Here is a 16,070-nt window from a genome sequence, read left to right as displayed (position 1 = left end):
CGGTATCAGAAATACTGTTGAACCAGGCGATCGCGTTTACGCATGCTCTGAATGCGATGTTAAACCTCTGTGAAGTTTTGACTAGAAGTTCTCGTCTGTCTAGTTGACACACTATCATTTTGATATTAAAAAGAAAACGATCCCAATAGACGATATCAAAGTATCTCCTGCATGTAACATGATACCAACAGACAATTGAGCCAAGGAAAGTGTAGAGAAAATCCACTGTGAACCATTAACATCTTCCCTAAGGTGTGGTTTCGGATATGACTTGTCTTTTCGTTTGCTTTCATTTACATTTTTCGCATTGTCTATACATTTCAATGAAAACGAAAGTTAATTTCCCCTATGCTTTCCTGACTTCAGTGCGTGTTGGCGTCATGTGGTAGCGACTAAAAAAAAAAATTGGGCCCTTCTGTTGCCCCTCCCCCTCCTGCCTTCTTCCTGTTCATAACAGGCGCTTGTACTGTTTGCACCGGTTTTTATGTTCATTTTTTATCTCTCTGTGGAATCTCAAGATGAAACGAATACTGTGTGCGCAGAAACAGTACTGAAAAAAAGGGGCGTAGCTGGATATCCAAAATCACCGAAACAACGCTCTAAGAGAATGAGTGCAGCCAGCTCGTTTTGCCGTTTTGCCTTCCCCATATTCCATGTCAGAGATTGCCCGTACCCAAAAGTGAAATGCCTGCACACTTCTAATGGAGTAACTCCGCTCTTGTTGGAAAATGGCGAACGTGCTTCGTTCGACAGCCCTTGCAAACTGAGGCGAACGTGAAGATCAGCTGTTATATCCCCCAAATGTTGGCCCGGATTCAAATCTCGGGATTTTGCGTGTCGGAACCACGATATGATTGCGAGGCACGCCGCAGTGGAGGGCACCGGAATAATTTTCGACCACCTGAAGTTCTCTAACATGCACGCAGTGAAGAGTACACGCGCACTATTTTGCCCACCGCCCCATCGAAATGCGGCCATCGCGGTCGAGATCGGCATGCGGGATCGAGCCCGCGACCTGGCGCTCAGCAGTGCAATGCCATAGCCACCGACCCACCCCGACGGGTTCAATCAAACACTGTCATCAAGCAAACACTGTCGCTGGTAATGCTAAACATTTGCGTTCATTGAGTTCAAGAGAAATAGATCGTCTCGCGTGAAATTATGCCCAGCGAGTTAGCGCGTGTTTCATCCCTTCTGAGTGGCTAAAGAAGTTTGGATTGAAAGGCATGTCACCACGATAACTTAGGCTCACTAAGGTGGCCTCCGGGGGGCAGAATTTATGCGCACGGCATCCCCTTTATACTACGGGCTACACGTGCACGAAACGTTGACTCATATTCACGAAGCTTTAAGTTCGAATAAATGTGCTCTTTGCCATTAGGCCGTTCGCCTTCACTAATGACATGTGCAGCATCAGGATTGGCTAGAATTTTTTTCTTTGCGAACCATCCTAGCGTAAGAGGTTTTTGTGACAACGGGCCGTTTGTATCCTAGCACAAACAAGTCCCATTGTTCGTATCTATAGGAGGAGTGACAGGTCTGTCGAAAACAGCGTTCGTGGCTTCCTTAAGGCGCGTGTACACAGGTGTTAGTTTTCATGGCTTAGTGTTTCTCCATTTCTAGACGCAACCATTCGCTAAAACTTGTTTTAGGCCAGCCATTAGCATTGTGCTTACCTTGTGTAGCCTTATTGGGCGTTATCGTTCACAAGCTTTTCCTCTGTCGCGTCCCCTCACTGTCGGACGGTCGCGCTGTCCAGTGAAATTCGAAGGCGTGACCAGGCACACTCAAAGGGGTCGTTCTCAAATGTAGTTGTTTTGGTTTTCCTTCCATTTCTTTAAACAAACAAAACCCAGTGTCAAAATTTATATCGTTCAACGTCGGAACGTAGCGCGAGCGCCTAATTTATTTATTTTTTGATTTTTTTTTTTGCATTTTCCGGCTTACCTGGTATCACTGTGCCGGCATAATGACCCGAAGACCATAGCGCAGAAACACGGATGTATCTAGCGATACTGGTACCTGACGGCCTTTGCCAGCTCAGCGACTCGTGGGGAAATGGCCAGCAAGGTGACCAGATGAATTTTTAGCTAACAAGTGAATAGGCCACTCGAAACAAACTCTAATAAGCTGCACGGCCTGCTCAGAACTAACCAACATGAATAAATGAAAACAACAATAACAACAAATAAAAAAATCCTGGAATGAAACATTTCACTTTAAGAATCACAGTTTAAAAGCCGACTCGCTCTTGGGTGGGGGGGGGGGGATTATAATTTGTTGTAAAAATAAATCGAAGTTTCTTACATGTTTTAGAGCATGGCTGACTTTTTCGATCAAAATTTTTAGGAAAAATTGTCAGAAACAGCTCTTAACGCCGGAACCACAACGCCACTTCGCGTGTTGACAAGTTCGGCAGAGACACCGTTCAGCTGATGAGCCTGAAGTCGCGGGTTTGCTTCACGAATGCGCCGGCGACATAGCAACGAAAAACGATAAAACTAAATAATAATAATAATAATAATAATAATAATAATAATAATAATAATAATAATAATAATAATAATAATAATAATAATAATAATAATAATAATAATAATAATAATGCTCGAGTTCCGAGCCTTGAGTTTGCGTTAAAGAACCCCAGGTGGTCAAAAGAAATCCCTAGCTGTCCATTACAACGTTTCTCATAGCCACATCGTTGATTCGGGAGGTTAAACCCTCATAGTTCAAAGTTAGGTGGGCTAAGCGAGCGCTGAAGCACCGCGACCACGGACGCAGAGATGAAGGGACGGCTGTTGAAGCGTCAGCAAAGTTTATTTTCAATCGGTCGTGAATGACGGCCCACCAAAAAGAACGCAAATTTATGCACGCCTGCGAACGTCATTTTTAGCATGTTCGCAGGGGTGCCGACCGCGAAGCTGTGCCAAGACGAACTCCTCGTGAAGCGCTCCAGTGTCAATTGGTCGCATTGTGTCTTCGGGGTCAGATCGCTTTGTTTCCGCTTGTCTCAGCGAGAGCGGGTAGTCGGGAGAAGAATGCTTGGAAAGCAGCGTTTCTTTAAAACTTTAGTCGGGTTTAGTTGGTTCGTTGCTCTAATAAACATGTAAACGGCGAGGAAGAAAGACGAGGAAATGATTACTATGTGCTCTCACCACTTTCCTCGTCACTATTCCGCGCCGTTTACGTATTTCTTCTTCTTGTTCTTCTTCTTATTCTTCTTCTTGTTCTTCTCGTCCTCCACTTCCTCTTTCTTTCGCGAGACTCGAGTCCGCCAGCAGATGCACCCATAATGTGTACGCCTACAATAACCACGCACATCCGGCTGTCTGTATCGCAAAAGCTGACGCTTACCTCACAGCTTCTAAAAAAAGGAAGAAAAAAAAACCTGAAAATACAGGAAACGTAACCACGGAAAAAAAAGGGGGAAAGAAAAAGAAACGGAATGATAGGTTCTAGAACCCGCTGCCTGTCTCAAAGCCATAAAGCCCTGAGTTTGCTGCGCAAATTTTCCGTGTGCTCGCTGACGTTACTGCATTTGCGCTGCTGGCGCGCTTCAGTGCCTTCTGCCCACACATCGGCTCGCTTAAAAAAAAAAAGAAAAGAAAAGCGCTGTTTGCATAGAGCTGCATGTTTACGCGAGCTGTGCGGAGTGGGGTTACTGTATAGCATTTCCCAGATCGCTAGACAGCCTGCGTCTCTCGTTAAATTACGTTTTGTTGCATACAGGATCTCGGTTCTCATTACGCTAAAACTGGTTTCTAATTGAAAGCAAACATTTTTGTTTAGTTTAAACGTTCGACAGAGATGAATGAATTATACTATAACGCTGACGAAACCTTCATAGCTCCTTACTGACCACAACAGTTGAGGCAAGCGACAACTTCAGTCGTTCTACCACTGCCTTAAGACAGCGCATACACTCCGGGGTGGATCTTCAGAGGGCGTATATGGACGCTCCTACACGCTCACATACTTTGCGCAGAAATATGTTTGCAGGTTGCGTGTCGGTGACCGCTCTAGTGTACCAATCTTACAGGGCACTGTGTCTTTTCGAAGCCACCATCGACTCGGCCTTGTGGCAGTCGACGCTACTCGAACAATCCCGAATAATGGCATTTTGTCCCCAAAACTTCATTGAAAATAATTCCAAACATTTTCCACCAACATATGCATGTACGCAACGTCGTCGTGCCCCCCCCCCCCCACACACAGACACACACAAACGGTATGTATGCCTGTATCTGCTTATGTCAGCGTACAGGCAGGCGCGTTTGCACTTACGCGTGGACATTGTAGAGTCAGTCTGTGATATTCCTTTGTACATGCCGCCCACAGTTTGCCTGGCGACCAGCCCATTATTCCCACCTTGCGCTTCCTTTCACCACTCGTCTCTTCGCCTCATACCATATACTTACTATTTCTCTGCAGATTTGAAAGTAAGATCTGCCATATCCTCTTCTTTAAAGAGATATGGCAGCAAATTCAGCACAGATTTCATTTCATTTCAGATTTCAGCAAAGATTAAATTCAGCAAGGAGAACTACATAGGGTAGAAGAATTTTAGGTAGGTATAATTAGGTATAATTATTTCTTCCGATCTAAAATGGAACAAACACGTGTCATACGTGGCAACAAAATCACTCTCAGCGCTTTTTTCCCTCAAGCGGTCCCTCAGATACGCGTCACCGAACACCAAACTACTCGCGTACACGTCACTCATTCGCTCCGTTATAGAATACGGCGCCATATGCTGGTTTCCATACACTAAATGTGTCATAGAGAAGTTAGAGAACGTACAAAGAAAAGCAGTCAGATTCATTTATAATAAATACCGTCGTCATGATTCCCCAACTGAACTTCTACGCTTAGCCGGACTCCCAACAATTAGAGATCGTGCTAGATATCTCCGACTAAAATTCCTGTTTATTCTCCAGAGCAATGCCCTAAAAATAGACAAAAAGAAGTTTTTAGTACACTCTAACGCTAGAATTTCAAGAACGAAACACAATAAACAATTACCTGAGTATAGGTTTCACAATGACACCTTCAGATATTCATACTTTCCACAAGCTATCAGAGAATGGAATATGTTACCACAAGAGGTTGTCGATTGTACAACCCTCGATTCTTTTTTGACTAAGCTGTCTAAACATATCTTTGTTGCTACATGATGAAATGTGCTTTTTTACATTATGTTCTATTGTCATTATGTTCTATTGTGTGTATGAATATAATTTTTGTTGCATGAATAGCTTGTTTTTAAACCAAGGCCTCTTGTAAACGATTATCGTTGAACCCTATGTGAATGATGTATTTTCCCTTTTATGAATGTACCCTTTCCTGCCAAAGCCTTTGTTAAGGCTAGCAGTATGTACCAAATAAATAAATAAATAAATGATAAAGCAGATTAAAGGTCATCGTATGCGCCTCTCCGTGTCGTGGTCCCCGGATTCCTTCAGCATAGCTTCGAACTCGCCTCTTGGCCAGCTTATGGCTGGCGGATTTGCGGGCAGCTTCTGGTGAACTGACAATGCACACCCTCAGAGACAGTATAAAGAGAAGCCCAGGCGGAGTTTCGCGAAAAGCTGCTGAGCGGAGCACTACTGCAGAGCACTCGTGCTTGACAGAAATACTTTTAGAATGTATAAAAAGAATCATGCGTGCACATATTGACACAGCTCTGCTTTCTGTAGAATTGCAATGAAAAGCCATTGTAGATAATTTTCGCACGCAGTCAAAAAAAAAAAAAAAATCGGACATTAACGTTTTGATTCGTCCCATTTGTTTTTCATTCAGCGAGAAATTCCCAGTGAAATTCCACCGCTCAATCTCCCGATTATTTTAGCGAATAGCGCAGCGAAGGCTTTCAGATTTGCTGTCTCGCTGTCTTCGGTAGCTTACGAAGGTCTCTACAGGCCAAGTGTCTTTTTGTAAGACCCTGTATGTGCCCCATTCGTCACTAAGACTAATAGCGGCGCTGGCTAGCTCCCTCGAGGACACATTATGTATACGCATGCACATATACACCCACTCCCACACAAGTTGACGAAGGCACAGCCATCGCCAGAGCTGACTTAGCAGGGCACTACACGCGACACGCTGAGCTTGTGGGTTTAAATACAACGGCTAGGCGTCGGGCATACTATCACTTTCTTTTCCTTTCCCTTTGTCACGAATATAAATAACGGCGTGAATTTAGTGTACCTATTTTTTCAAAAGGCACGTGCAGTAACAACAAATGAATCCTATGTGGCTCCCCTAAACTAAGCGTCTGTCGGCTTCTTTGGTAAGCAGAGCAGAGCGAGCGTTGAGCAACTTCAGCGCATATAGATGACGAAACCGAAAACAAGCTTCCGCTTGAATACGGAGCCAACTGACAGTACACAGCGAGACGGCCCAGCGCCGTCGCCATAGTGGCAGATCGAATGCCACAGGGTCACAGAGTGATTCTCCAGTTCCGGCTGTAGTTTACTAGCTCTTCGTTCAGGGAGTACCCCATTATTATTTTATTATTTCTTCTTTCTTTTCTTTTTTCGTACCCGCGTTCACCCACGGCGCGACAAGCGGCACTGGGCCGCCACAGCGGACAACGCCCTGAGTAGTTGCCATGCCAACGGGTACTATGCTCCGTCGGCGCTGCCGGGCCGTCGGGAGCGCGGGCCGGAGAAGCCCAGCGAGGAAGGACAGCGGGGACGGGGAGGCGAACCTCGGGCGAGGAAAGGCAGCCACGGCGGACGACAGGGAGCCATCCTCATTAGCACGGCGGCGTAAAACGACCTGGCGAAGACTCGGTCATAAGTTTCAACTTGCATTACGCTCTCCTCAGACAGCGCGTGCCATGAAAAACTTCACGGCGACTAAGGGGGTGCACTATTTGGGCATGCTGCTATTTGGAAAGAAAAAGATAAGAAAAAAATAAACAAACATAACGAAATAAAAAAATACAAGGGAAAGTGATAAAAAAGGGTAATACTATTGTCTTTCCTTTCTCTTTTTTTTTTCATCCTTTACCAGAGAGAGGCTTCGAAAAACCGCCTTCTGAAGCTCACTGAATATAATGAAGTGCTCTTGAATTGTTCCATTAGATCGTACGCAGTGAGTTGAAAAAATTTGATCATAAGAAATAACAACACCAATTTGTCTGGTTCTGTAGACATGCATAGCAAGTCTTATATTGTCTCACATTTTTTCAACAGTCATTGTCATGCAGCACCCTGCCTCGTGATTGGAAGTTGGTAAGATTGTTCCAGTTCCGTAGAAAGGTCCCTCTAACTACCGCCCAACTTCTCTAACTAGTGTCTGCTCGAAAATCATGGAACACGTCATTTACACCCATACAACCAACTTTCTGAATTCAGTTAAAATTTTTAATCCAAGTCAACATGGGTTTCAAAGATATTTCTCGTGTGAAACTCAACTGGCACTTTTTCTTCACGATACTGATACTAACATTGATCAAAACATACCCGTTGATGCCCTGCTCATCGATTTCGAAAAGACATTTGACAAAGCCCCACATAAGCGTTTGCTATTAAAACTTTCTAGACTTAATCTAGATCCCCGTGTCCTAAACTGGGTTAAAGATTTTCTTGCTAACCGACAACAATTTGTGCATGCAAATAATACTTCATCAAAATTGTCTCGTGTTTTATCTGGCGTGCCACAAGTCACTGTTTTGGGTCCACTACTTTTCCTCATTTACATTAACGTCCTACCCAGTAACATTTCTTCAAAGATACGCCTCTTCGCAGACGATTGCGTCATTTATCGCCCGATCCTTGACATAACAGATAACTAAGCACTCCAAAGCGACTTACTAAAATTAGATAAATGGTGTAATGATTGGTTAATGCATGTGAAGACTAACAAAACGTATTTGGTTTCCTTTCATAGGTGGCATGAGTACCCAGTATTTAAATACTTTCTTACCGGAAATAACATCTCATCACAATCTTATGCAAAATACCTAGGCATTACTCTCTCCAACGACCTAACTTGAACAGCACATATAACCAAGATTACTCATGACGTTAACCGTACCTTAGGTTACTTCAAGCGAAACCTAACACACACCTCTCCTTCTGTAAAATTACTAGCTTACAAAACACTATTCCGACCCAAATTAGAATATGCTTGTTCTGTTTAGGATCCTCTCGAACGCGCTCTAACCTAGCTCATTGAATCGATACAAAACCGCGCCTTAGATTCGTATATTCTGATTACTATTACACTACCAGCGTAAGTAGCCCAAAAAACAAGCATGTCTACCAAGTCTTCAAGTTCGCCGCAAAATCGCAAGGCTTCCACTGTATCACAATTTTTTTCATGTTTTGCCTCATTGTTCTCCCACCAATCCAGCTAATTGCATCTCCACGCATCAACCATGTTAAAGCTATATAGCCCCCCCCCCCCCCTCATGGCTGCACCGTCACGCACCTTCAGTCGTTCTTTATCAAAACAGCCATCCACTGGAACAATCTTCCCTCAGGCATCGTCCTTCGCGTCAAACTTGTTCATTTCAAAGCCGCCGTTGAGCCTCTCTTTGTAAACATAAACTAACTTGGTAACCATCAACTCCGCCCACCGCTCATGTAAAACCTTGAGTACAAGGTCCTTGAGGTATTTTCAATAAATAAATAAATAAATAAATAAATAAATAAATAAATAAATAGGTTGCTGCGGAGTCACTGGGATACAAAACATCTCGATTGACTTCTCCATTTCTCTCTGTTCTCCAGAATGAATGAATGAAATGCACAAACAACCATTGAGAGTGCGCCGAAGACGTGCTCTGAACGCTGGGTGTCTCATAATGTTTACAATCCTCAAACCGAGCGTTGTGCAAACGAGTGCATATTGTAGTCAGTTGGCTGCGCTGTTTGTGTTGCTGCTTTACGTTCCTAGAAAGGAGAAGGCGTCCTATCAAATACGCCACGCGCATCCTTCAGCTTATAGCAATGCTTGCAGCTTTTAGCAAAGCCTGAAAGGCAGGGGCGTGACTATAGCTAGCTGTATAACCGGCACGAAACGTCGGTATGTATTATTTTTCTGTAAGCTTTCTATGGACTTCAGTCAGGCGGATATTGTTCATAACGGGCATAAATGTAAGATATATTATTGTAAGTAGAGACAAAGATCGCGCGCTCAGGCGCCATCGCCACTGTTTACATTGTTCATTGTTTCAGAACATTCTGAGATGCCCCTTCGCATAAATCTTGCTCATCACAGTTACTGTCAGAATTCTGTTCAAAAATAAGCTGAACTTGCCACGAGTTACTTGAGGCAATGAAATTTGATCTGAGTTCAACTTTACGCTTCCGCCTTAACTATTGTGATCTAGACACGTCAGCGCATTGTGTGTGCCGGAGGATAGGTTTCCAATACGCATTATCCTAGTTGCGGTGTACGAGTTGGAATCGTCACGCCAGGCTCATGTGAAACAAAGAGCAGACTATATGCAGTGATTGTTAATTCAATTATCTAAACATATCGGATAACATGTGTCATAGGCCCAAAAATTTTTTTTTCGTATATTACTGAAAATAAATTCGGCACGTAACTTTTTGCCATCCTCGGTGTCGCCTGTCTTTTTTTTCTCTTTTTTTTTGTTTTGCAGGTCAGTGCAAAGGATTGCAGCTGCGGCCACGGTATACATGGCGTCCGATACCTTTCTGCGGCGTCACCGACCACTAATGGAAAACGTCAAGCGTGTCACCGCCAAATATTCAGCTAGTCATCTGAATGAAATTTGAAACACGCGAGCTCATTTGTACCCCGGCAGAGCCACTTCATTCCCCGGCAGGGCCGCAGCACATGCAAATGCAAGCGCAGCCCGACAAGCGCCGTCATGCCAACAAGCGTGCTTGCCACGCAGGTTCAAACAACGCTCGCGTTCCACTACACGAGATGCGCGGCCGCATTGAGCGCCGCCTCGGCCCTCCGTAGTCAGTCTGCCGTCCTCACGCGCGGTCTATTCCTGCATCGGCGTTCAAAATATTTTGCACGAAGTCAGTTGCCCGACCATCCTGAGTCCGTGCTGTTGTTTCTCTTTCCGAGCTTCAGTAAACACGCGGGCCAGCTCTCTCAGAGAGAGAGAGAAAAAAAATCCTAATGAAGAAAGGAAGAAAGGGAGAGGGGGGTGCAGAAGATGACCAGCCTTTGCCACCAGCGCGGCTACTGCTTCTTGAAGAAAAACATCTAGAGCCAAGTGGGCAGCAGAACCCGCGTCCCTCCTGCGTTCTATTTCTCACAGCAGAGCTTCGCGCGCCTCATAGTGCAAAGAGGCAACTTTCCCATATTCACCCGTCGTTCCTCTCTTACAGGAGCCGCGTTTACGTGAATTTGCCGGCAAAGAATCGTCCCTCCTTACGGATTATAAGTTCATCCGATTCGCTTGCACGAATTCACTAAAGCTAATTTCTGTTCTCGGTCTACTCAGCTGACTTATGCATTAGGACAACGTGCGTCTTTATATACCGTAGTCCCATTTTACATTATTGCTACGCCTTAGAAGGAGCACGCGATGCCCCGCTGTCATGTTGATGCAAACAGCTCGTGCATGAGAAAAACACAAGGCGGATTGACAAAGCTTTTGACAATACACAAAACGTTTTATGTATTAATGCATGTTTGCCCTCTGCTACGTGTGTTTCTTCTTCTAACTTCTCTCGCAATCCTTTTTCCTTATTTTCCCCTATCTTTCTTTTATAAGACGAGATCGTGTCGGCAGTCCTATAGGTTTGAAGGCCTAGACCTGCGTAAGCGCATGTATATAGTGGCTCGTTCCACGTCTCAGGCGCAGTGCTACATGCGAATGTGACGCCAAGGAGCGCGTAAGACTGCGGGCTAGGAAGAAAAAGGTACGCAGAACCGCGTTGTCTATCGCCGCGCCTTTATTGGGTCGTCAGAGGAGACATGTTCCCGGTAAGCAAATGTAAGAAGCGGTTCAGTTCGCGAAAGGTAACACATATACACTCGTAAACGAGGGCCATATACATGCAGCAATCTTCTCTTTCTGGGCTATATCTGAAGTTTGTAAATCGCAGTACTTGTTGTGTGCAACGTATTCGGAGCGAATACGGAATAAGAAAGCTCACTCGGAAAGTACGCCATGCGATTAATAAAAGACAACATTAGACAGACTGCACCGAATAAGATGCGGATCGCGCAAAGGAAGGATATCGCTTACCTTAGCCAACCCCTCCCTCCCCCCCCTCCCCCCCCCTCTCTCTCTCTCTCTCTCTATCTATCTATCTATCTATCTATCTATCTATCTATCTATCTATCTATCTATCTATCTATCTGTCTGTCTGTCTGTCTATCTATCTATCTATCTATCTATCTATCTATCTATCTATCTATCTATCTATCTATCTATCTATCTATCTATCTATCTCTCTATCTATCTATCTATCTATCTATCTATCTATCTATCTATCTATCTATCTATCTATCTATCTATCTCTCGATGAGCATGTCAAGGCTACCGAGGTAATAGCACATTGCGTAAATACATATCATTACAAATTTATAAAGTCTTCAAATTTATAGAACTGCATACACATTGAATAGATTGTTTCGTAGAATCGAAAATGATTTATTCTGTGAATATAAATTTAATATTGTATACAATGATATATTAAAAAGAAAGGTGAATCCCGAAGGACACAGACAAAAAAAAAATGGAAGGAAGGATTGTGCGCTGCAAAGAGAGAGAGAGAGAGAGAGAGAGAGAGAGATTTTAAAAAATGAAAAAGCGGCGAATAGTGGAGAAATGAGTGTGAGAGAAAGAACAAAATTTTTGTTATTCGTTCGAGACACCGCCTTATAATTCCGGTTCGCTTCTTTTCCGTGCCCTTTGAATTCGCGTCCTTTTCTTCGTTCTTCCCTCACCGGCAAACCGGCTGAAAAATCGATACTCGGCTGGCTACATTGTAGCACGGAGCGCGAGAGCGCAGCTTTTGGTCTTGCGTCTGATGGCAACGATAGGAAAGAAGCTATCACAGTTGCTTCGAGAAACGGGACGGTCGCGAACGCGACACGTATGGTGCGCCTATAATGTGCTAATTGGGATGTACCGGTAAAATTATGAAACCTAATCATTTAACAAGCCTCTTCAGCCCTTCGATTTGTTTCGTTTCGGAAAAATTGCGCAACATCTGCAAGGCGAACGTATTAGGTACATTGCCAGAATCCCGTATACTGCTGAACGGCGACGTCTACCTTTTCTTACATTTTTTTTTTCTGTGTCTAAGAGCCGCAGTTTTTCGAGTAACACGAGAGGAAGTTGCCGAGCTTAGAGAACTTGGTAATTCTTGATTGTGGTGAAACGCGCTCTCCTTGATTATCCGTTGAGAACCAGTCACCGACTCGTTATGCAGGATACAGGAGTCACCACGGCGCATTTGTTTTGTTTTGTTTTTCCCTCGTATAGTTACTTGATCTAAATGCTGTAGAAGTACACGGCTCGCATATAGGCTATATACAGGTACATCCATCTGTGCCATCCAGTGCTGTCACACATCTATAGGCAAGCCACCGTACTCTATACATAACTAAATCGCACTTCTGGCGCAGTGTTGACGAATGAAGAAACGCATATTAAAGAAAAGTTATGAAGTAGCCTGGTACCACGCAAAATATCTTATTTTCTTTGAGAACATGCTAGTTTTACCCAACTGGTGTGGGTTGAACAAGCAATGAACAAAAAATTTAATGCAGCAGTTCAAGTACTGTGCATAACTAGCACAACATACAAGAGTCGGGATGCGCTTTTACATGCTTTACTAATGAAGGAATATTACTTGCAGGAATGAAGAGAGAGAGAAACAGGGAAATCAACGGAAGAGGCAGGGAGGCCAGGTTACCAGTTTAAAGGGCTGTTCTTTTATACAAGGATGCGTGTTCATTGTAGAACGAGTTCACGTTAATGTAAAGAGCAGATCCGATGCGAAAGTCAGAGAACGTGGTCGTACAGGAAACTAAGTAACACAAGGAACATGAAGACTATGTGTCGCTGAGTTTTCCCGTACTTCGCATCATAAAACGCTTCACGTAAGAAAGAAACACTGAACTATAGTGTTTGACAAACGAATATTTCGGAACGTGGGGAAGTGTTGAACGGAGCTATGGCAGCCTTAAGCGTTTGAGAACGCTATCGCGAAAGCGCGTGACGTAAAACCTGTGTGATTCAGTTAATTATTGCTTTACCCCGTTCTCTTCCTGCGATTAAAATGCCGAAAGTAAGGACCCACGTACTGCAGGAAACATTGGGTAAAGGAACGAATTTAGATGCTAAGCTGTTTGAATATCTTTGTTTCTCACCAAACAATCGCTTATGTGGAGCACCCTTCCAAAGACAGTACTCGAGACATCGCCATGGCCTGCGCATCGATGTCGCCTAAAATGATAACACGCACGTGCATCCAGGTAGCCGCTCCGCAAAAAGTTTGGAAGCGCGAAGTTGATCTCCACTTTGGAGCGCCTCTCATATGACATCACTGTATCGTTCGTAAGATCTGCGGTGACCCGGCGCCGACTGGAATACAGGAGGCCCGGTAGAGCCTGACTTTTGATTAAAGTTCGGCAGCTGAAGGCGCAGTCGAAGACAGGCGGGCTCGATTAGCATCCCGCCTGATGAGCCTGGAGTGCCACCGGCAGCTACAGCCATGTGCCCGCGCGGCGCCAGCTAGGCTGGGGCCCAGGGCGCGCCGCCCGAGCGCCAATTCCGCTCACGTGACCCTGCGAGACAGGCCTTGGCACCGAAGCCCTCCCCCAGCGACACGGCGCGCGCGACACTCTCAAGGACGTCCGAAGCGCGGGCCTTTCTTTTTTTAATCCTAGCGAAAAAGTCAGCAGCCACCACCTTCTTTTTTGTTTTCCCTGTCTTTCTTTCTCCGCCGTCCGAGCCATTCTTCGGGGACGGCAGTGTGGGCCTCGTATACTTTATGGTATTCCGTAGCGGGCGCATTTAAAATAATGGCGCAGCCCGATTGCGTCAGCGGGCGGCTCTTTCTGCTGCCGCAGAGCCCGGGGCAGCGACCGTCTGGCCGGCCCAAGGTCGTGCCGGCCCTGGGTTCGATTTTTCGGGGAACAAGGGCGCATCGTGCCCTCCCCCTCGGCGGCCTTTTTTTAGCCAGCCTGGCGCACGGGGCTTCCCTCTTCGCGCTTCCGCCGGCGGCGGCACCGAGCAGTCGGCCACTGGGACGCAGGGCCACGATGCGCCACCCGCCGCCACCGAAAGGGAGCGGCCACGCCGCAACAGCGCGCGCCGCCACCTGCACCGGCGCGGGCTGCGTTTGAGCAACCTTCGGAAGAGTTACACATTCGGTTACGTCAACATTCCTGTCTGGGACACAAGACGCCATCAGTGTCGATTCAAGAGTCTAAATATTGGACGTCTTACTTCGCACCCTGCAAAACATAGCATATTCTGCAGGGGGCACAAATTTGACATGTACTTCACCATTTCTCTAACGCCCCCAATACTATATTATACATTATTCTTCCCATTGACATAGAGAAACATGAGTTTTGTGCGTGTATGTAAGGAGGGGGGGGGGGGGGGGGCTCGAGTGCTAGGAGCGTCCCGAAGCCTTTTGTGAAAGGGAAAATAGCTTCGCGTTGCAGTCGGGTAGATAACAGTTTTTCCCTTTCTTGATCCTTCCTCCACCTTGCAGGCTTCCGCAGCACTTATATGAGAGAAATGTTTTGTGATATGAGCTAGCTGTAGTTTTCTGAGGCGAAGATCCTCGGCCCGTGGCCGTGCACACGTCGTGTGGTGCAGAAAGTAACGAGATCGTTGGAGAAATTCTTCATGCCGGCAGGTATCTGCGACCGTTTATAGACTCAGCGTGTACCTTCACGTGTGCGCGCAGCTAGTACTCTTTCTCGGCCCTTTGTTCTCTCTCCTCTTTCATTTGGTCCCTTCTCCTAGGGCAGGGTAGCAAACCGGACCCATGTCTTCTGAACCTCTAGGCCTTTCCTTTATCTGTCTCTGTCTTTCTGTCTCTGTAGCTTATGAACGAATATTTTAACGTCACTTTGGAATAGCAGGACTGAAAACACAGATAAGACGATAGTACTCTCTTTCATTCCGTTCAGAAAGAAACAACTACGACTCGCTATAGAAAGGGCTCGAAATCTTTCAATAGTGCGCCGGACGGACTGACTACAGCTGGTGCGCGGTGGAGCGCTCGTTTGGAAACTCAGTATCCATGACAGATAGGAAGCATGTTTGCCGCTTTTTACACCATTGCGCAACTGCCGTCTTTGCTAAGTTACCTCTACGACGTATAGGTCTGAGAGAAATTGCGCCGTCAGTCGGAAGCGTGACAAAATATCTTCGATGGCTCGCTGGGCCGCAAAAAGTGTTTTCTACATCACTCATCTACGGACAGTGCTGTTTAAATGAAACCCTGTAACGGAATCTCCTTAATTTTGCCATTTTAACAAGGTATACTTAATTTGATCATTAACAATTATAATCAATGAACTAATAACCTTAAGAAACAAAGTATTCGGCCCCCCTGAATAACTCACACCAAAAAATTAGCGGTAAACACAGAAGCAGCGATTTCTACTGTAACTCTTTCCAAAACTTATCGCTGTTACGATGAGTGGAAGCCAGAAGGTAAACTTTTATGTTGTTTCCAATGAACAATGTTGATATATGTACCGACAACGAATAAGTATCATTGTTTTAAAATTCAAGGTTTCTACGGCGACCCAGCGCTCCGCTTGATTCTGGTCAATCGTGGTGATCATGTAGGTGGTATGGCGCTCTAGTCAACAATGAAGTGTGAAATAAAATTGAAAAAAACAAAAACAAGAACTGCTGTTGAAACGAAGCACTAGACATGCCTCCTTTGAGTGGCGGATAGTGGTACGTGCGGTCTTCAGAGCGTGCGAGCATTCTCGAGGACTCGGTTGTGTTCTCAACTGGTGCATTCACGCATCGCGTGAAAGCTTACATGAAATCATCATGGCAGAATGCACACAAGTCTGCACCCCGCATTGCGCGTCCTTCGCAGATATTGGGGAATTGGTGCAACTTTTGGGGCGCGAAG

Source organism: Dermacentor variabilis, chromosome 1, assembly GCF_050947875.1.
Source record: "Dermacentor variabilis isolate Ectoservices chromosome 1, ASM5094787v1, whole genome shotgun sequence".
Lineage (NCBI taxonomy): Eukaryota > Metazoa > Arthropoda > Arachnida > Ixodida > Ixodidae > Dermacentor > Dermacentor variabilis.
Note: the sequence above shows the minus strand (reverse complement) of the source record.